The sequence below is a fragment of the Podarcis erhardii genome (genome assembly GCF_964252035.2).
Source record: "Podarcis erhardii genome assembly, chromosome: 9".
NCBI lineage: Eukaryota > Metazoa > Chordata > Lepidosauria > Squamata > Lacertidae > Podarcis > Podarcis erhardii.
In genome coordinates, this window is record NC_138512.1 from 32,466,652 (window position 1) to 32,489,673 (window position 23,022).

Here is a 23,022-nt window from a genome sequence, read left to right on the forward strand (position 1 = left end):
CACAATATTTCACTGGAAGTGCTTTATCTACTAAAATGCTATGTTGTTTTTTGTATAAAAAGGGAAAATAGCAAGAGTACCATCTAGAATATTGTATGAATCAATAGAAGCAGGGGTTCTGGCATTTCCAAATGTAAAACTCTATTATCAATGCTTAGGCTGGATCTAGACACATCAAAGAAGTGTTTCAGTTTAAAGTGTTGTAAATTTAAACAGGGAAAACAGGTAGAGAAAAACGAGACTTCACATTGCCATCTGATGGCACAATGTTATTTCGCACATACAACACATATAAATTGCTTTTTCTTTACCAGTCTAGCTGATAAAGATCATGAAAACATGGTTCTATAAGGAAAAAATATAGTTTTAGAAGAAGGAAAATATGACACTGTACCCATGAGATACAACTTAGCTCTAAACAAGACGTAAAAGATGCATGGTTTAATCACAGCTGTCAACTGTTCCCTTTTTTTAAGGGAAATTCCCTTATTCCAAATAGGATTCCTCGCAAGAAAAGGGAAAAGTTGACAGCTATGGGTTTAACCCAGGCTTCCTCCAGTTGTTTTGAGACTACAATTCCCATCATCCCTGACCACTGGTCCTGCTAGCTAGCGATCATGGGAGTTGTAGGCCAAAAACATCTGGAGGGCCGAGGTTGAGGAAGCCTGGTTTAACCCATGCATAAAATCAATCTTTCAGACAATCATGGCTTCTTCTTTTTTATTTTTTTATTTAATAAGTTTGCATACTTGCTTCATTGTTGAAACCTCTCCATGGTTTACATAAAATTTAAAATTACTATAATAGTCAGATTTTTTTTTTTTAAAAAAATTGATATATAAAAAAGTTCCTAAGGTTAATAAAATCAGTAGTTAAAAATCTACATCCGTTTCAAGTGCAGAAAAGTTGTTGCATGGCACTTGTGCCGGTTCCACAGACTGAAGTGGTTGAATGGAAAAATGAGGATAAGGCAGTAGACGGGCTTCGAGCTGTGAAAGGTTTTATATACTAATAGTAACACATTGAATTTGGCCCAGTAACAAATCAGCAGCCCATGCAGATGTCTGAGCAGAGGTATAATAACACTGACAGGGTCTCACTCCAGCTGGCAATGGGGCTGCAGCATTCTTCACCAATGGTAGTTTCTGGACCAAATGCAAGCTAAGCCCCACATGGAAAGCACTGCAGTAGTCCTGCCCTGACATCACCTAGGCTTGGACTACTGCTGTCAAGTTCTCCCAGTCCAGTAACAGCTGCTGCTGTCATACTAGAATCTGAATCTGGGAAACTAGTTGCTGGTCATAGTAACTTATTTATTTTTATTGTATTTCTATGCTTTATTCTAAGTCTCCATGAAACATTGTTTTGCCTTAAAAAGTTCCTTTTTGCAAAGTGCAATGCTCATAAATCACTGACCCAGAGAGGGGGAGACTTCAAGAGTGTGCGGGATAGGGGTCATTACTTAAAGTCCACCTTACTTGGCATGAAAGAGATTGAAGAGCATATGTTGGACTGCTTCCTGATTCTAGCAAAAAACTAATAACAGTATACCCAGTGATTCCATCAGGTGCAAGACCGTCATCTGTCCATTCAGATTATAACCCTTTTCTAGCCTCCTCTCCAGCAGAGAACTATAAGGAGATGCATCACTTCACCATAGCAAGCAGGATGAGAGCTTTTGAAGATGGGGTTCTTGGCAGTATAATGTCAGGCCTCACAGCTAGTCTCAAAAAAAAAGTTTTATTCTGTAAACTAGGCAACATTTATCTTAAAGAACAAAGCACACCCATTGTGAATCAAAAAAGAGAAGAACTGGGTTTTTGGAGAAAGGAAAACACAGCTGTACCTGCAGACTTTGGGGGCCTAAGGAAGCATGTGAGCCTTCCTATAGCTGGAGGTGCAACAAACGTTAAAATCTTGTCAAAATCTTGATTTAAATGTGTTTCCATTTAGGTGTCTTATCTCATATTGACGCTTGTTCTCAGATACAAAACACTGATATGTGAGGAAGTTACACCAATGAGGGACTAGTTGGAGAAGGCTTGATTTTAAACAGCATCACAAAGAAGAGAAAAAAATCCATTGGGAATACACCTTGCACACTGTAAAATGTCTTTGCACTATTGCCACCTACTTGCTGATTAGTAAACCTCCATGTGCTTGGCCATATTTCTAGTACTTGTTTGTAAGAGTGTTGAAAAATGAAGAGGATGGAGGGGAATGAAAACTGATAGAAACTGGCCCATGTGTGTCCACAGACATTGGGGGGGGGGTCTATGACTACAGGATGTTGTTGACTTGACTGTCTTCAGTCTTTATTTGTCTGAACCTCAAGCACTGTCATATAGTGCTGAAAAGACGGTGGGCTATGCCTGTTGGTGATTTACTGTACTATATGGGATTATACAAGGACCTGGGTGGCGCTGTGGTCTAAACCACAGAGCCTAGGGCTTGCCGATCAGAAGTTCAGCAGTTCGAATCCCCGCGACGGGGTGAGCTCTTGTTGTTTGTTGTTTGTTCCTTGCTCCTGCCCATCTAGCAGTTCGAAAGCATGTTAAAGTGCAAGTAGATAAATAGGTACCTCTCTGACGGGAAGGTAAAATGGCATTTCTGTGCGCTGCTCTGGTTTGCCAGAAGCAGCTTAGTCATGCTGGCTACATGACCTGGAAGCTGTCTGCAGACAAACGCCGGCACCCTCGGCCTATAGAGCGAGATGAGCGCCGCAACCCCAGAGTCATCCACGGCTGGACCTAATGGTCGGGGGTACCTTTACCTTTTATGGGATTATACATTTCAGAACTAGTTTCTAATAAATTTCTTTATTTGCTCATTTAATAGTAAGAGAGCAAGGCACTAGAGAGACAGCTTAAATTTGTCCACTGAACATTAATACTGTAGGACTCTGAACCAAATTAAAAACTCCTAAGGCTACATTTCATACCCTTCGCACAGAATCTGCCTTGACTGTGGTGAATTGCAGGCATAAGGCCTGAAAAGAGTAAGACTTGTTTAATGCTTGCCTGACCAGAATATAAAAACTGGAGCCTTCAAGGTTCTTGGCCAAAATGGTCAATAACGTAATAGCTGCACAAAAAGAGAATGTCAGCAGGTGTAGCTTGTCATACAAACTCAGCCTCACAAATCACTTTAAGAAGCCTGCTTACATTACAGTATTCAGATTTGCAAAATCCTATTTTAAAAACAGCATTTCTGCATTTTCATTCTATCTTTCCTTTAAGGAGTTCAGGATTATATATCTGTTGCTGTCCCATTTTATTCTCATGAAAGTCACCTGGTAAATTAGCCTGGTGATTGCCCAAGTAGGGATTTGAACCAAGGCCTTCCCAATATTTCATCCACTTCAACCTACTGGCTCCTCTAGTAACCAAGGAAATGGGGCTCAAATAGAAGAGCTGTCCCCCATTGCAAATCAGGTTTATTATCAAAATTTACATACTTTTATCTGTTGGCAATGAGCAAATCAAATAAAAGTAACTGATATAGCTCAACACAGCAGATGCTTCAAGTGGTTCCCCCAAAATCAGCTGAAATTGCAGTTTATACTAGCTTCCCCGGTCTATTATTCAACCCCCTGAATAGAATCCCTCACAACAGCACAAAACAGGTGTTGTCTCAAGCACACCTGATGCAACTAATCAACTAATCAATATTTTTGAGGGCCCTTAGGAGTTGGCTCCCATAATGGAAAATCTGACCCAAGGGAGAGCAGCCATCAGGATGAAAAATAACCCCCCACTATGGATTTATGGCATGCCTTTCTCTGGTGTCATTACAGATAAGGAGTGAGCTGTACATAATAAACAAGTAAAGGGGAAATGGCTGCTGAGCTCCACCCACCATTGTGAGGCCTGAGGAAGTGATGGTGATGATGCCTCTCCAACTGCTGTTATTGGATGTGGACGTCCTGTGATGTCACATAAGCACATGACAACTCAGTGGATATACAAAAGCAGCCTAAGGGGAAAGCCAAGGCGAAAGCTTGAAGAGGACACAGCGGACAACAGCGGTGTTAAAAGGTACTTGGTGGTCTCCTTCCACATAGAGGTGAAATGGAAAATGGAAGGAGGCCATCATCTGTCAGTGAGATAATGTGGAGCAACGAGAAGGCAAGTGTACCTGCTGAGCAGGACCATGGCTTGAAAACGGCAGATATCCATGGTTGGAAGCTAGTGGTGGACCTGGCAGAAACTAGCAGGTATTGGTGGGTGGAAGCTGTTATTAGCATGTGGAAGCCCAGGATGCTGCAGGTCTGAAGGAGGCTGAAGTTTGTGCATGTAAGCTGATTGAAATTCACCTTCAGAAGGCTGTTGACAAAAGCTGTGTGGCCTCTTTCCACCTGCCTTGCCCCACCCTCCCACCCTAGGAGTCCTCATAAGGGAGCAGGTCCTGGAGGAAGAACTGTGAGGGGAGAGACTTTGTCAGGCAAGGCCTCCTTCCACCTGCCTTGCCCCACCCTTTAGTCTCTGCTTCTCAATTTGTATTGTATTATTTTATGTACTGTGGCTTGCCGTTGTTTTATTGATTATAGTTTAGAAAGTATTTATTGTAACTTTTGAGTGGATTTCTGTTTAACTTTTATATATTATTATTATTTAATACTATTCTAATGATTGCTGAATGTTACTTTTTTGATGTAGGTTGCCTATTTAAAAATTTTATTATCACATTTTTGTATTGCATTAGATTGTTATAAGATGTACATTTTTTGTTTCTTCAGCTTGTAAACCGCCCTGAGTATTGTAAGATAGAAAGACGGTATACAAATTAAAAAATGATGATGATGATGATGATGATTTGTGGATTGATGCTGGGGTAAGTATGAATGGAGAGTAGACATAGGTCACCCACCAGACACAGTATGCCTGGGAATTGCATGTTCAGATAGCGGTGTAGGCTGCCCTTCAGGCTCTGGGTGAATGAACCACTGGATATTCATGGGTGAAAGCCAGAGGAGGTTGGCAAGCTGGTCAATGGAGGTGGCGGGATGATACTGTTGAATGAGGGTCATTCCCCTCACTGTATCTGTGTTTGCTTTTCATGGATGTCAGAAGCCAATGAGGCTTTCCCCGAAAGCAGCAGTGAAGAGGACAGCAGAGCTTAAGCAAGCCATCTTCTACTTCTAAATCAATGTATTTCTAAATATGTCTAGGTAATGTTCATGACATTCCCCTTTCCAGTACCAGGATGGGAAGCTGTACAGATGCATTCCTAGCAGTTGCCGCTGGCTACAAACTTCCTGTGATGTCACAAATGGACAGGGTGGCTGAGGGGAAATAGGTGGGTGGAAGAGTGGAAAAAGGGAGAAACCCCAGTAGAAGCTTCAGGGGAAGTTGGGGTAGGTAGACAGGGCCAGCTGGATATGCGGAAGTTGAATAAGGATTGACTCCATTCTGTCTATTTGCGTTGCCAATGTTTTGTTCTCTGAGGGCTCCTGTACCTGTCTCACCTAGATCGCTTGGCAGAGCCCCAGCCCTTTAACAGTTCCTGCATTTCTGCAGAGCACGAAAACCGCAGGAAATAAAAACAACAACCCTGCCTGGCGTCCCCACGCCCACTGACAGCTGCCCCCCATTTGATCACCTTTGCCTCTATGAAAGAGCAATATCCTCCCCTCCTCTTTCAGCTTAGGGAGTTGCCTTCAGATTCAAAGGGAGGGCTCCCTCTGTTCAAAACAACATGCTGTAATTAAGCCAAATGAAAAGTTTTCAAAGCATCATTAGCTCACTCATATCTGAAAATTGTTGCAGCCCTTGCTGATATGGAGATGATAAGAATAGCCTCAGTGGTCCACTATAGTAAGAACGTACTAATCTAAAAAAGTAATCCCTAGCATCAGACCAGGTCACCATTGTTCCCCACCCTCAATTAATCAATGGTGTTCCCCACCATTAATCAGACCAGGTCATCGTTGTTCCCCACCCTCGATAAATACCCGTGCATGATTTCTTGCTAGATCAATGCTCCACATACATTCACATTTTTTACATGGCATAGTTGGCATCAAAATGCAAGCCCAAATCCCACCACCACCGTTTAATTCAGATTTACCCTTTTTGAGGAAAATCTGGTAAGTATTTTTTTTTACTGTTCCCAACATTCAATATCCGAGTGACCCATTTGCGATATTAAGCTCCAACTGAAAGCATCCTAAAAACTAAGGTCACAAAAAGTGCTTCAGGCATTTAAAACATTTAAATATAGGTATAAACAGCAGTGACTGAGTTCTGGAGAGATACTGCCATTCAAATTAGTGCAGAAACAGAAGGAAAAGTTAACCACACTTGTCTTCTGCATGGGTGGTCTTCTTTCATTTTCAGTACCTTGCGCAAAGCTAACATTCATTAGGTTGTGTGATTTCTTGTCTTTTTCAATCAGCTGCTTCCTGCCGTAAACATCAAAAGTCTCACAGTGTACACTGTGTTTCAGTCTCTCTGCATTTTAAGAACATACTTTTTTCCATGAACTAAACAAACAGTTGAACCTTAGAATGAAAACATCTGCACTTGCCTACTGGAGGAACATTTTAAAGCAGAACATACCCACAAGGCCAAATGCTTATCATTGTTATTCCAGAGTATGAACTGGTACAAATACAATTCTCCAAGTATGAACATACTTATATTTATGAAATTATCAGCACATTCTTTTTTATTTAAAACAACTGTGGCAAAAGGTCAAAAGCAATGCTTGGGGGATCCCAAATACATAAACCCCAGAGCTCGGAACTGCACATTTAAATGTACTGAACTGAATTTATCTGAATTTTTAAAAATCATTTCTTGCTTCTCAAATCCCTGTCCATAATAGAGTGGACATTTCATGGATTTCTCTCCACACTAGCCTTTTCAAGGCACAAGAATAGTATTTACAATTCAAAAGAATAGCAGGAAATGTCTAATAGACTTAGCACTTGGTCCCTAGGAAACAAAACAAAAAAAATATATGCTAATCTGAAGGCTACTCTACTGCTCTTTAAATAAGCCAGCTTTAGCTTGTCCATACACATTATGAGCAGGTTAAGTGCAGACATTTTTAAAAGCAAGAGATCAATATTAATAATCAACTTTACAAGTGTGTGCAAAGAATATCCAACACTGCATAATAACAAAGCAAGAAGAATTGTGCTTTTGAGTTTACGCTAAAAAAATACTTTGGAACAACATTATGAAGATTAATAGCTGTCAGTCATTATAATCCTATTCTAGGGTTTTTAAAAAAATCCTCTGGTTTAAGAGAACACTTAAGGCAATTACAAATCTACTCATGTACCAAAATGCATGGAAATTGTAAGTTAAGGCACTTGCTTTAACTTCTACACCATGTCAACATTAAACACATTTCAGTCTCCTATATTTGCTTGCCTAGAACTTAACTTCCATGCACTCATACTTCCCTGGTCTTCCACCCTCATTTCTCTGAAGGAAAACTAAAGCTTACTGCTTTTCCTGTAAGGTTTCATTGAGAGAGAATGGACTAATAGACCCTCCAACTGTTCCTATTTTCCAGGGACATCCCTGATTTAGAGAAGCTGTCCCGCTTTCTGATTTGATCCCGGAATGTCCCACTTTTCTTTAGAATGTCCCTATTTTCATTGGAGAAATGTTGGAGGGTATGGAGTTATCTGCCCCCCCCCCCAGCTGTCTGAAGGCAACCCTGTATAGGGAAGTTCTTCTAAAATGTTTAATGTTTTATTATGTTTTTTTATATATTAGAAGCTGCCCAGAGTGGCTGGGGCAACCAAGTAAGATGTGTGGAGTATAAATAGGAAAAATTATCATTATGGAATGGGATGTCCCAATTTCCATTGGAGAAATTTTGGAGGGTATGGAATAAATAAATAGTTCTAACTATGTACAATTTAGGGAGAGTAGAGAAGAAAAGGATACAAGGCTGGAGACCAACAGGAAAGCGTCTTTCATCATAAGATGGCACACACAACTCTTTTGAGAAGTCCACCTTTTCTTAGTAAAAATGTAAAGGACTCGCCTTTGCAAAAATTGGCTTCATTTAAAATTAGAATTGTCTAACACTCTGACAATGCTTGGGATAAATTGCTTGTTTTACTCTTGGTTAAAATATGTACAAGAATGCACTCTGCAGCTTAAGGAAGGCTATGCAAGTGGCTGGCAGTCACAATTATGGGTTTAGAATGTAAACACATATATCTCATTAAATTTTGACATACTAAAGACTCCAGCTTCGGTGCTGTGGTTGAGCCCAACCTACAGTAGAAGGCAAGTAAAGAAAAGCATGGGTATAGAAGCCTACATAAGACTGCAAAACATACCATTTACATGGTGTTAAGGCAGGTGCCATCACCTACAATATCCACAATTTGGGGGCATGAGAAAACTTGTAAGTGCCTCAACCCTTTGTATCCATGTTCGTTTGTGTGTGTGTGTGTGTGTGTTATACTGCACAATATTTCAATATAAATGATCAAAATACATATTTTCAAGTGATTTTTTTTTTAAAAAAAATAGCAATTCCAATAATTAAAAAATAGAACAAACCCATTTCCCCTGTGGAATATAGTCAGGGGTGGAGGAAGGGGGTGCGGTGGGTGCGAGCTGCCCCGGGTGTCACCACTGAGGGGACTGACAAAATGCCGGGTGGCACTCACCGCGGGGCCTGCAGCGTGCCCGAGCCCCGTGTCTCTCCTGGGAGAGACGTGGTGGCTTGGGCATGCGCAGGCTCCGTGCTGCCCAAATGGTGCACCTGCTGCCTCTCCCCCAGCTGTAGGGTGGCTGAGTGGGAGGAGGCAGGTAGACTCCAGAGGCCCAAGGTGCGCCCCACCGCTATGGGCAGCTCACCCCGCCCTCACCCCACCCCTATGGGCTGCTTGCTACACCGCTGGGCGCATCGCCCCAGGCACCCGAGCTACTTCCTCCAATGCTGAATACAGTCACAATTTTTCCTTTAAACCGACTTCCACAACGTCAAATATCTTTCTTTCAATCTAAGAGGAGACCAAGCATGTATTAGTTTTTGTTAGAATGAACTGGATGTTTTTGGATACAGAAATAATTATCTGCAGAATAATAGGCCTAGCAGAAGTAAATGCAGCTTCCAAACTTGAAAAATACCCATGCATCAATAGTTCCGTTGGTAGAGCATGAGACTCTTAATCTCAGGGTCGTGGGTTTGAACCCCATGTTGGGCCAAAGATTCTGGCATTGCGAAAACTATTTGTAGCATTAACAATCAAAATTACAACAACAAAAACTTTCCCCAACCCAAAAGAATAAAAACATTGTAAGAACTGTTAAAAGGATCCAAAATTATCCTATGAACAGAACATCCTATCCCTTTATGTTGTCTTTGTCTTCTAAATATTGGCTGTGGGACATGCACATTTTCTTTTATCAACAAAACCCAAACTGACCGATAGTTACTTCTTGTTTGTGGAGCTCTCATCTGAAAGCCCCATGCTGTGTCAGGAAAACTTTGTGCACACAATAGTCTTCTAAATGTTTCCTGGTGATATTTAAACAGGTTCCCACACCTCTGCACTAAAAGACTAAGGTCATCTCAGAAACAAAGCAGATGCTAATGTTTCCATCTTTACAATCAGTGAAAGTGTAAAAAGTCAAACATATGTTTTAGTAAGTATGCTCAAAGCTTGCATCATGTAGAAATCCTCGATACCACCCCATTTTGATTTTTTACAAAATATTTATATCCGACTTTGCCACTAACATCATTTAGAACACCTTTATAACATATTTTAAAGATAACAGAAACAACATCAAGCAACAATTAACAACCCTGCCATAAGCACTGAAAGCAGTAGCAAATAGAACTGTTAGCAGAACTTATCAAAAGCCAGAGAAAAGGGAATGCCCCAAAACCCAGCTCTTTGGTCAGTAGTCATACAAGAAATAGGCAAAATAACTAGACAGGTACTAGAAGTCACCCCAGAACTGGCTCTACTGATCACAATGCCCACTCACACTATAAAGAGCTCATAACCCACCTACTCTCAGCAGCCAGAAACAACATAGCCAGACACTGGAGGGACCTGTCAGGAATAAACATGGAACACTGGTTTCAAGTAGTACAGTGGTACCTCGGGTTAAGAACTTAATTCGTTCTGGAGGTCTGTTCTTAACCTGAAACTGTTCTTAACCTGAAGCACCACTTTAGCTAATGGGGCCTCCCACTGCCGTTGCGCCACTGGAGCACGATTTCTGTTCTCATCCTGAAGCAAAGTTCTTAACCCAAGGTACTATTTCTGGGTTAGCGGAGTCTGTAACCTGAAGCGTATATAACCTGAAGCGTATGTAACCCGAGGTACCACTGTATCGGAAACAGCCTTACTAGAAAAGCTAACCAATAGACTGAAACGTGACATGGGGACAAATAGAAGACGATGCCTTCACTCCGGTATGGCTCCCCTTTCACAGCCCAACAACACAACAACACAAACCCACTATGATTCAATGCGGCAAACTTAACCCAACAACTCCCTCCCCTCACGCACACACAAACAAATCCCACTGCAGCCAACCAAGATAATCAACCACACCCTAGGCCACCCCAGCCTCTCTCACCACCAAGGAAACATAACAAGCAAATAGAGAACCCACCCAAGGGACGCTGACACAAAAACTCCACACATACGCTAAGTTAAAGAACACAAACTTTTCCACTCCATCCACCCTATATTGCATATAACACCAATGTCTCATGACAAATGTAACTGATCTGTAGAAAATGCAACCTGAATGCATGTGCTTTTGTAAACGAGGAAAATCTTTAATAAAAATTATTTCTTCAAAAAGGAAGGAAGAGCTGTGAGTGTAAGGGAACCCCCTTCCCATCTTGGGAAACTCAACAAACCTACTTTGCATGGAACTGGGTGTGCAGAGTGTAGCTGAATGAGACACAGCTGTGGGCAGCCTAAGAAAGTACCCTCCACCTTGGGCCTGCTCATAAAAAGCAAGTCTAGAATGAGAGACTAGGGTGATGTTTGCTGTTTCCAGGAACTCTTCTTGTTGTGAGACTTTTGGGGATGAGCTGAGAGCTTGTTGGACCCTGAATGAGAATCAAGAGACTCAGATGGGAGGGTGTGTCAGAAGGAAAATGAATTGATGTTGTGGGGGGTGTTAGTAACTTTGTATTTATGTAACATTTTTATATGTAACTATTTTTGTACTATTTTTATATGTAACTGCATTTTTGCTAGATTTTAAGTTGTTTGTTGTTGGCTCAGTTTTTTGTACACTGCTTTGAGATATTGTAAACATACTAAGTGTTTTAGAAATTAAATAATCAATCATCGAAAGGCACTTGCTGACAGAAAGAGGCCTGAAGTCCATGAAGGTAGAAATTGTAACTTCTCCTTAAAACAAAAACAGTTTCTGACAGGTTCCCTAAGGTAGGACACTAACCCTAAAACATACCTGTAAATAGGTGGAGTCAGGTTTTCTAAATCCCTGACATAAGCATGGACCTTCGACTCTCTTCAGGGACCATTTTCTCTAAGAGGCTGTTTAATAGCCTGGAAATTTCTCTCCAAAGTGTCCAACTGAGCATGCTCCAAAGCGGAATCTCAATTTCTAGCCAGGGGAGAGAGATGCCTTGGCTTCCCTACAAGAAGAGTGTTGACAGAGATTCTTTGCCATTAACATCATTATAGGCAAAAAGTTAATTCAGGTTGTGGAGAAAGTTGTATAGGTGTCTGCTTAGGTTCATTGCTGTGAAGGAAGATATATTCTGTGACCTCCCTGAGTGTCAGGAGGCCTTATATTGGCCGGATGTTACAAGCCTGTTTTAGAAGTGGTTGCTAAGTGACCACTTGTGGCAGAGCGGGGTTGCTTTAAGATTTAGTAGCTTGGATCTGGCAGATTTCAGTCTGATTAGCTGGAGGCTCCAGTCAGTTGGAGGGGCAACATTCAGTTGGGGGTCAATCATCAAAAAGAGAGAGAGAGATAGTTGGGAATTGGTCGAAGAGAGGAGGAGTGGAAGTAAATTGGTGGGGGTAGAAAATTAAGCTTGAAGCTCTTAAATCTGTGGCTCTTAAATCTGTGGAAATTACTGCCTAGCACTTAGATGCCCAATATAGGTTTCCATTTCTACTTAGGTATATAAAAATTCCCTTAATAAAACAACTTAAATTTACTCTAGAGGAGGTGTCCTTCTTATGCCCGAGCCTAACTAGGTGTTGGATTGCAAAGGTTGTGAAGCTCTCTGTCATGAGCCCTGAGGAGATGACCTGGAGGGGCTGGTCAGATCAGGATGAGGGGTGCAAGCAGCTCAAAGAGTTGCTGGCTGGCGATCCTGGGGAGGGACCAAGCAGGCTGGGGCATCAGAGAAGGAAAACAGAGCTTTCCCCAAGCGTAAGAGGCTGCTGATAGCAAGCACAGGAGTGGCTCCAAACATTTATGCTGTAACACCGCAGGAAAGCAGGTATAGGGTTGCAGCCTTAAATTATTAGTTTGACTACCTATCTTATTTTAGTAACCTGCTTCTTGAGAAATGGCCCTACCACCACAAATTATTCCCTGCTCTGGTACTAGCACCAAGCAGAGGTTCATCTGCTTTTATGCCTCCCTCACACTGCAGGAAGGGGTTACTTTCCCTTCCATTCTATGGTACAGCAGTCCTGCACAAGCATGTACCAGCAATTAGCTTTCATAAAGGAAGGGATCCATTTTTCCTGGGACACACTCCCAAGGCATTCAGTTACTTGCAGCAGTGCAAGTTACTACTTGTGGTGTTGCAACAAGAGCAAATCACAGAGTATGGGGGTTCACTTAATATTTATATTTAATATTTAAATCAAACTTGGGTTTCCACAGCATGCAAATATAAGAATATGTATATATTTGTTTCTTTGTATAGCACAAAATACACATCCCACCTTTTGCTCTGAAATGATCTATATCGTTGACTCTATGAGGCAGCTTGGAAACGATAATAGTACACATAAAAAGAACACCACCACCACCACCCCACAATAACCATGAGAATAATTAGTTAAATAATCTGGCGGGGAAAGCAAAAGAGAAGCAGAAAGAGAGACATTACTAGAGGTTCTCAAAGACCCTCCAAAAAAAGAACCATCAATGTCAAATTGCCAAAAAAGAAACCCTCCCTTCTCTGAGAGGAAATTGCATTATCTCAGTGCTCATGGTGAAAAGGCACAATCACAAGCATCTCTCATCCTCCAAAGCAAAATCTTGGGGAAATCTCTGGACATAGGTAAATTCCTATGAGTGTGTTCGGTACTTGTGGTATTTCATGCAAGTCCAATTTTCTACACTTTGGAAAGAGGAACATGTAAAGTAGATGGGCTAGTTTAGTCGTGACACATCATGTGGGTGATTAAGATGCCCCAAAGTGACAAAGCTAATCTTAATGCCTAGTTCAACTACTTAAATTTGGAACATGAAAATACAAATCAACACATTCTACTAAAAGAGCAGGGAAGCCAGTCCTTAGGTCACATTGTCTAGAGACTGACCAGGTTAAAGATTACAGATGAATAACAGAACATTTGTTTTAGGAGTATACATGAAGAGATGAAGTGGTCTCTGCTGGCAAGTACTGAGGAACTAAGTGACTTTGGTCTTAAGAACCCTCAAGTCTGCGTGAGTTCACAGACTGCTTTGAACAGTACATAATTTGATAATTAGACACTTTTTGTACAAATTTCTAAGAGGTTTTCCACATGTTTCCATCAACTAAATAATATAGTTTCAGAAATCACCCATTACAGTGTATTGTTGTTTAGTCGTTTAGTCATGTCCGACTCTTCGTGACCCCATGGACCAGAGCACGCCAGGCACCCCTGTCTTCCACTGCCTCCCGCAGCTTGGTCAGACTCATGTTTGTCGCTTCAAGAACACTGTCCAACCATCTCGTCCTCTGTCATCCCCTTCTCCTTGTGCCCTCCATCTTACAGCGTATTACATTATCAGTTAATAGAATTTTGCCTTTTTATTATTATTATTCCGACTTCTTTCAGTTACTGGCTTCGGCTTCGACACCACAGTATGAATATGTTGTGAGACAGATCTATATATACTTATTTTACACAGATGATCTTATACCCTATATAAAAAGCCCCTCAGAACTCTGAATATTTTCCAACGTTTACTTAAATGTATTAATAACTATAATTCCAAATCAGATTTTAAGTAAGTATTATCAGATGTTCTGGCATTGCTGACATTTTCACAAGGAGACAAATCTCTAGATTAAGAGACTAAACATTTTTGTTCCATTTATAGTCAGAAGACTTATTCAAAAAAAAGGAGGGGGGAAGCCACATGGACACAAAGTCTCACATAGTCTTCCCGCCTCCAAATATCTTTGACATTTATGTCCCTAAAGACTTCTGAGCATTATCATATTTATTGCATGTTGGCAGTTATCAGCATCTCAGGCATTGGTGGGGGGGGGGATTTATGTTACTAAATCATATACACTAATACCAATGAGATTACTAGACCAGTTAAAACCAGATGCTGGTATCCAGATTTCACCCATTATAAACATACACTCACACACATATATCCACGAACCTTAAGAGTTGAGCCACTTGCAATTCACTCATGCACTGTAAAGCATGAAAATGTAAAATCCTTCTGTGTCATGTAAGCAGCATGCATGTTCTATAATCTCATACATCATGCTCACATACAATTTAGCCTTCCTATGCCCACACTTTCCTTTGGCCAAAAAAGCCAGGGATGTTGGCCCTGACCTGAAGTGGCTGCCATACAACCTTGGCTGGGGAGGGCGGGGTATAAATAAAAAAATATTATTATTATTATACAACCTGCTCCCTTGTAACCATTGATACTCAAGCCACACACCCCATGTCATAACAATGTATTGTCCCTGGGTAAAGAGGGGCAAGCAGACAGGTCTCACTTGGCCGTACAGAGGAGCATGGTGTGTTTTTTTAAAAAGGCTTGGTTCTTTATGCAGTACCTTTGGAGCATTCTCAGTGTAGGTATACGTAGAAGAAGCAAAGTCCTTAAGTATGAAAAATGTGGGAAACGACTGGTTACACAATGCTGAGCAAATATTGGAAAGGACAAGGCACCATTTTGAATGGAGGCTTTCTGTGGTCTAAGGGCTGCCAAAGTCCTTCACCTTGTAAGTGATGACATGAAAAGATTTATGATATATGCACATGCAAGCAAACACTCATAACCATATAAGAATTTATGTTTAATTCTTTTCCGTGTGAAAACCATCACATGAATTATGATGATGAAAACTAAACCTTTGGAGACCCAGGAACTCATAACTCAAAGTTACTAGGATCCCTAAACTGAACAAATATTTCAAGAATCCGACTGTGGTTTGAGAGAACAAGCAGCCATTACTCTATCAGGCTAAAGCATCATTTATGGAGATATTACCCTTAGGGAATCACTGAACCCACTTCACATAGTTCCATTAATCCATAGCATTTGTGTATCATTACTAGATTTTAAAAAACAGAACAATATATGTAGATTATGGTGGTTAATAGGGCATCTGCTATAGCTAGGAATACAAAGCCAATAGTGCACATTTTCTTATTTTCCAATAAAAGACAAAAAATGGGGGGAAAGTTGTTTATAATGATACATCATCATGTTTTGATATTAGCCATGACTATACTGTATATCACCAAATTGTTTCTGTGCACAAATATGCTATATATTCCAAAATGAACTTTACACAGTTTTAAATTTAAGCAATCAATCAAATGTATCGCTGCAACGGCCAAAGAAGTCCAAAAAGATTCTGAGTAGCATTTCACTGAAATATTAATACATCTAATATTGTAATCTATTGCATTTTTCACAAAAAGCAATACGCTTGCCATATCTGAAAGAGGAAGTATTTTGCTAAAATTCACAACTCTGAGAAGCACTCCCTTTTGGCAACCATTGGGAGAGCTTCAAAGCAGCACACAAATGTTTGCGCAAGAGGGGAGTGTCCCCATTGCTGAAGAAACCAGGTTGATCGATAGCGGACATAACTGAGCAACAGGGACCCTCCTTTATCCACAGCAATTTAAACTGAGGGAGGATAAAAGCCTTTTGTAAAGCCATCTTAACAACAGTCACATGAAGGGAGAAGGCATAGCGAAATAAGATTACTTTTATTAGACGTGAATTCTTCAGAACATACGTTTTCCTTTTTCAGTACAGAGCCAAATTAGTTTCTTCATCATTTTCATTCTAATGGTAAAAATAAAGACTGAACTTCAGAATTATTTTATATTCTGAAGAAAACTTTTTAGCAAACAAGAATCTGTGTTTGTCTGATTATATACAAACCAGCTAGAGAATACAATCTGCCAGTGTAACATGCCATTGTTATGGCATACTGTTGCTTTATCAGGAATAAATACAGAAAATCTAAAGCCAAAGCCAATCTGAGCACTGGACAAGCAGTTTGATAAAATTTGGGACAAGGTGCCTGACTGAAACAGATTTGACCTGGTGATTCTACAGTTCGGAGGGTACATTAAACTCATTAATGTTCTTCCCTATGGAAGTAATAGGGATGTGTTAAGTCTAAGCCACTTTTGCATACATTCACCCACAATCCATGGGCTTTCATATTAAATGCGATTTTTAAAAAATCATATAAATTTGCATTAAAATACATAGTTTAAAACCTGCTCACTTTCAAGATATGCGTCTTCTATCCTTTCATTCATCTGGGAGGTGCAGATCAAGTCAATTCAAACTAGAAATGTGCAAAGACTGAATTCCTGAAGCATCACTGGCTTTGATTTCCAACAGTGGTTTGTACTGTAGTAGAAACCTTGGTAGATATCCAGCATCAGAAACCACACCATACATTTAAAACATTCATACCACTTTGTAAGTCATGGCTTTCCCCAAAGAATCCTGAAAACTGTGGTTTATTAAAGGTCTCCTAACAACTCTCAGTGCACTTACTGTAACAAGCTACAGTTCCCAGGATACTATGGGAAAAGCTTAAATGCATGGTGGGGATGTAGTGGCTCTCAGTTGAAGACCTCTGCATTATAATGGTTAGGTCCTGGAAAAAACTAGTCCTCAGAGGGCGGGGTACATCAGAAAACTGTACTGACTAAGAGCCTCTTGACAAATCTAAGCTTCCGCTGAAGTTGGAGAGAACAGAAGATCCCAGGAAACTATATGGCAAGGCTGCAAGAAGTACATCACGACTCTTCAGGAAAAAAGGAGCCATTCAATGACTCCAGTGTACAGGGAAATAAGTTTTATCACTATAATAACTCAAGTGTACAGCATAAAGGCAGGAACTCTGGTTTGCCCCTTTCTAAAGGAAGAATTTGTTCTGGGCTATACAGACCTAATTAAAAATAATTCTGGCTTCCCTTCAATATTCTGGCAGATTTTGCTTTACATTAAAAGGTCTGCTATAATGGGAATCTACAAAATAAGCTTGAAATATGACTCACTGCTATTGTTTTCTCTGGTTTTTCCTCAGCTTCCTATCCTGCCCCGTTTCCCTTGCTCACATGAATGAAACACACTGATGGAAAGATCAGGGCTTAAAAAGATGTTGGTTGTATATTCTGAGTAATGGATTGCAATTATCTCACACTGCAGTGCACTTTTTTAAAAATTAAAATAGGTTAGGTGTTGGTTTTCACTTTAGTTTATAGAAACACATGGAGATGGCTTATGCAAAGGAAGACCACTGAGCCATCTAGTGCAGTCCTGTCCACTCCAAATAGCAGTAGCTACCTAGAGGTTAAGCAGGGATCCTTTGCAGCCTGTTTAAATTGGGATGATAAAATTTTCAGGAATTATAATGTAGAAGATGAGCTCTGCCATTGAGCTTATGGCTCCTCCCTAAAATACTAAGCTACCTTCACTAAATCAAATCATTGGTCTGTCTTGCCGAGAGATGAGAACTATAAATCTAAACAATGTATTTAGCAATACAGGTATAATTTTAATCAAATTATCCTCAAAGCTAGAAATGTACCCCAAAAAAGTCATCAATAAAAATGAGTTAATAACTGTGCAACCGCCAGTAAATTCCAGTAAAATTCAAATGATCCCTAAGTCTTCAGGGTTATTCCTATTGCATATCCTGAACTTCTGTCTCTGATCCCAGTCAGAACTCTGACATGCATGTAGCTGCTGATGCTTCTTAAAGCATGTGAGTACCAAAGGTGGATACTGGGAGTGGTTATTTACAGAGGGTGAAAGTGCCATTAATTAGATGGTTGGAAGGGCACAGTGAAGTGTAGCACGTTTCCCACTAAATGCATATATGTGGCTATCTGAGTAATTTTATATCTCCTCCAAGGCACTAGAGATTATAAACATTAAAGGATAGACTGGATACTTACTAAGTAGTACATCCCACTGAATGCAGTAGGAATTTTAAGTAAATGCATTTTTACACTTTGGTCTTAAAATGAAGTCTTCTGGAATCAAATATAAAAATGGGCACCTATGTAACACAGCTTTTGAAGAGGCGTGGGCTGACACCTAGTGGAATCTGCTATGGAAACTAAGCAAACAAATTTTTAATGCAATACTTAATTTTCTTTTAGCTGATTTGAAGTGTTTGAGGATTCTTCATTCACCTATATCAGAAATTAAGATGGAATTCTACCCCTTTAAAAAAAATCTGTCCCCAGTTATGTGGAATGCTACTCTGTAACATTCTGTCTGTAGTTGATCCATGTGATCTTTCCTGCCAATGATGGGAGATGGAAATAGCAGTGCCCACGGATAAAGCAGTGAGAGTTATACACATAATTTGTTTTAATATAATTTTACAACTGACTTAAACAGCACTGTTTTGCAACAAAAATGCAAAAGTGTTGAAAATGAATTAGCACAGCCCTTATTGATTTGTCCCCAGACTCTGAAATATTGATTCCTATGCTTTTATCATTGAGATAAATGTATGGACGGTTTCTGCTCAGAACAGGAACTGATCATCTGTGCCAGGTGCCAAATTCACCTTTGTCTGCTCACAACATCCTCCCCTGCCCTAGTGGGACACTTATGCACCAGGTGATTTTTCAAGTTGAAATATATTAGAAAGAGATGGTGGGAGACAATACACAACCTCCATAGTCCTCATTTGCCATGAGGGATGTAGCAGAACCCACTTTCCAGTCTGAAACTCTGGACTACTGCTGCCACTGCAGACAAACAAACCTAAATGGTCCAATGGCCTGACTCAACATAACAGCAGCCCAAAACCTGAAGAGCACCAGGTGTTGTGTGGTGCAGACTATACTGATCTAGAAAGACCTATGTTTCATTTCCCTGTCTGCTGCACAGCCTCTCCCATGGGTGTGGGATCTAGTAGACAGGCATTAATGGTGGGAGGGGGCAGGTGCAGTTTCTGTTGACTGCTGTATTGCCCCATGCAAAATTATCATTAACTCCAAGTGATTGTGCAATTGGGGGCAAAATCTAAGCCAGTTTATGGACTGCAGAGTGCGGCTAGCAGGGCAATTAGCTAGTGGATCCAGCTGCTTTTCAAAAGGAGAGAATCTGACAGCCATAAATCCAAACCAAGTTCTACACCATTTCATTATAACGTCTTTTTTTAGTGCAGGATTCTATCACATTGATCTGATATATGTGAGCATCCAGAACTGTGCAAATTAGAATACACATGTAAAGAAAATAAATGCTCATTCAAGTACAGGCCATAAACTCACGGGAAAGAGGTGAGCATAAAACAAACACATCTGTGAACAAACTCGGTGCCCGTGTGACTATAAAACGCTTTTAACTATACTCACAGATTTACACCATTTCACTTTAGCCTTTGAAATGTATGCATTGTAATCATGATGAAAGGGAATGTGCCAGGTGAGGTTTACGGTCCAAATAAGTCAACCACCGCCAACTTGCCTCATTTAATATAAGGCAATAGTGCCACCTAAAGCTGAATAGCAGTATATGTACATGCATTTGTTTTGTTTTTTAACTTAACTCCTTTATTTGGAGCATGTAAAATGTCAGAGTAGTGAGCAAGCTTTCAATCCTCTTCAGGCAGGATGGTAACATAAGGAAAGCCATGCTGGGTCAGGCAAATAGCCCACCTAGTATCCTGTTTGCACAGTGGCCAACCACCAGGTGCCTAAAGGAAGGAGCTGAGCACCACAAACATGGCGCTTCCCTGCTTGTGATTCCCAGCAACTGGCATTCAGAGGTGTGCTGCCTCCGACAGTGGTAGTATTATTAAGCACAGTGGATACAGTGGTATCTTGGTTTACAGACGCTTCAGGTTACAGACGCCGCTAACCCAGAAATAGTACCTTGGGTTAAGAACTTTGCTTCAGGATGTGACCTGAAATGATGCTCCGGTGGCGGGGCTGCAGCAGGAGGCCCCATTAGCTAAAGTGGTGCTTCAGGTTAAGAACAGTTTCAGGTTAAGAATGGACCTCCAGAACGAATTAGGTTCTTAACCTGAGGTACCACTCTATTAAGCACAAAGAGGTAGGTGGTAGTGGTGGTGGGGAGATTGCTTGGCCTCATAAAAGAGCCAAGTTGCAGTTTATAATAGCATTAGAGTAGGGGTTAGGTAAGTCTGTAGTAAGTGCAAGGATGGTCTCCAGTTGCTACAAAGACTAATGGGGAGAAATGAGCCACTTCTTTCAAAAATGTAACACCATGGCTTATCGGTATGTTTTTCTAACAGTTGTCAGAACACAATGATCCTTTCTAGGCCAGAGAGCAAAGAAAAAAGAAAAAGAGGGTCATTCTAACATTTGCAAAGTTGAAGATTATTATTAGGTAGTATACAAGGCAAAGCATCAATAGGTGGCCAACTGGGTATTGCTTACTTTTTCTCCCACAGGCAAAGTTCATTATTAGGTTGTAGGTTTTCTTTCTCAAGTTCTAGGACACTGTCGCCTTAGACAAAAGACTCCTATATCTGTATAACATATTCGCTCAATTTTTATGCCATTATAAATTGTAACACGGATTTGTCACCACATGCGACAAAATCTTCTCAACCTGACCATATTGCTTCATATTTAGCTTCAAGAAAATTATGGTGAACTCAAAAGCTTCTTCACTACCTTGTAATTTTTTAAGGTGATCTTAATATTACACTACTGTTGTCCCACCCCCCCTCCCAAATTAATCTAATGGACCAACCTGCATTTTTTATTTCTTCCATATTTCCTCCAGCCGTAGAAGTCTTCATAAGAGATGTTTGAGGGGAGACATTGTGCTGGCCATCAGGCAATGGCTTTTTTCACCTGCCTTGCCCCTCCCTCCAGCCCTAGGAGTCTTTCCCAGACCATGCCGTTAGGAACAGCAGAAACAGCTGGGAAGAGAGAAAGGGAGTTCAGGGATACTTTTTTTAAAAAAATAATTTTATAAGTTGTTTGTCTTTGCTTCTCAGTTTGTGTTATTTTATGCACTGTGACTTGTTATTTCTATTGATTATAGTTTAGTAATTATTTATTAAAATGGTTAAGAATTAATTTCTGTTTAATTGTTATTTGCTGATATTTAATTTTATTGTGTACTATTATATTCTAATGGATCGTTGAATATTACTTTATTTGGTATGTTGTTTAGTTTAAAGTTGTTTTTATTGTAAGGTTTTTGCATTGGACCAGATTGTTAGAAGGTGTGCGATCTTGCTTTTCTTCAGCTTGTAAACTAATATAGAAAGGTGGCATACAAACTAAAAGTGAAATGAAAAATTAAAGTAGCAGAAAAAGATTTTGTATACTAGACACCCCCTTATGTTAAAGCATACTCTCCACAATTCCTGGTGATGTGACTCTGCTTCCAGAAGTGATCCAGATCTATCATGGGATTTACAAATGACTGAAACATTTGTGTTAAGTTGCTAGCAAAATGGCATATTTTACATATACAGTGGTACCTCGGGTTAAGAACTTAATTCGTTCTGGAGGTCTGTTCTTAACCTGAAACTATTCTTAACCTGAGGTACCACTTTAGCTAATGGGGCCCCCCCACTGCCACTGTGCCACCACCACGCGATTTCTGTTCTCATCCTGAAGCAAAGTTCTTAAGCCGAGGTACTATTTCTGGGTTAGCGGAGTCTGTAATCTGAAGCGCCTGTAACCTGAGGTACCACTGTACAAAGAGCCCCACATTCAATTCCCAGTATCTCTAGATAAGCCTAGGAAGTCTACTGGCCTGAAATGATGGAGAACCACTGCCAGTAAATGTAGGCTAGCCTTCTCTTACCAAGTGTCCTCCAGGTGCTTTAAACTATAGTTCCAACCATCCCTGATCATTTGGCTGGAGAGCATCCAAAAATCTGAAGAGCACCAGCTCTAATGTGGTGCAGACAATGCTGATCTAGAGACCATTGACCCAACTTTGTACAAGACAGCTTTGTATGTAAGTTAAGGGTGACCAAGATCATTATCTTTCATTTTATATGACAGTATACAATTTGTATAGAAATACTTGGTGGAGCAACCAATTTTTCTTTGCAGTTTCGCTTGTCAAATAGTTGTTGTTGTTGTTGGGTTTTATTTGCAGTTTTTAGAATACTAGAAAAAGGATCCCTGCAGAAATAACCATGACATTTGGGCTTTCCACTGAATAATGCTCTACTTGTTCTTTTTTCACTTCAGCTACTCTTGTGCCATTAATGATCTATTCCAGAATCATTATGGGCTACTACTGGGCAGGTTTTTTTGTTTTTTTGCAAAAGCTGCCATTCCTGATTTATCAGATTGACTTGTATGAATAACTGCTTTATAAAACAGTTACTTGCCAGGGGCTCATTTTTTCTCTCAAAACACTTACCTGAACTCAGGATAGTGTGGAGACAGCTTGGGCTCCAGAGCAGGGGATAGGTCTCTCTTGCCAGAAGTTTGAACTGATTGCTTGCAGAATTTTCTTCTTCTTCCTCCCATTGCTCCATCTGTTTCAGCTCATCTCACCATCCTTTTCTCCCCCCAAGGCGCCCCCTCCCAGACAAAGAGCCCAAGGGCCACAGGCTACACACCCACTAGAGACACAAAAATACAGAAGTCCCAAACGCTGATACTCT

The 23,022-nt window shown here is 40.5% G+C and overlaps 1 long non-coding RNA gene across 1 annotated transcript; it reads left to right on the plus strand.

Annotated features, from left to right (window-relative positions):
• The first annotated feature begins 4,013 nt into the window (after window positions 1-4,013).
• On the plus strand, window positions 4,014-21,324 carry LOC309349501. The gene is made up of 3 exons (XR_014159978.1): window positions 4,014-4,127; window positions 16,704-16,783; window positions 21,168-21,324. It is a non-coding gene; the product is annotated as an uncharacterized lncRNA (long non-coding RNA).
• The last annotated feature ends 1,698 nt before the right edge of the window (window positions 21,325-23,022 follow it).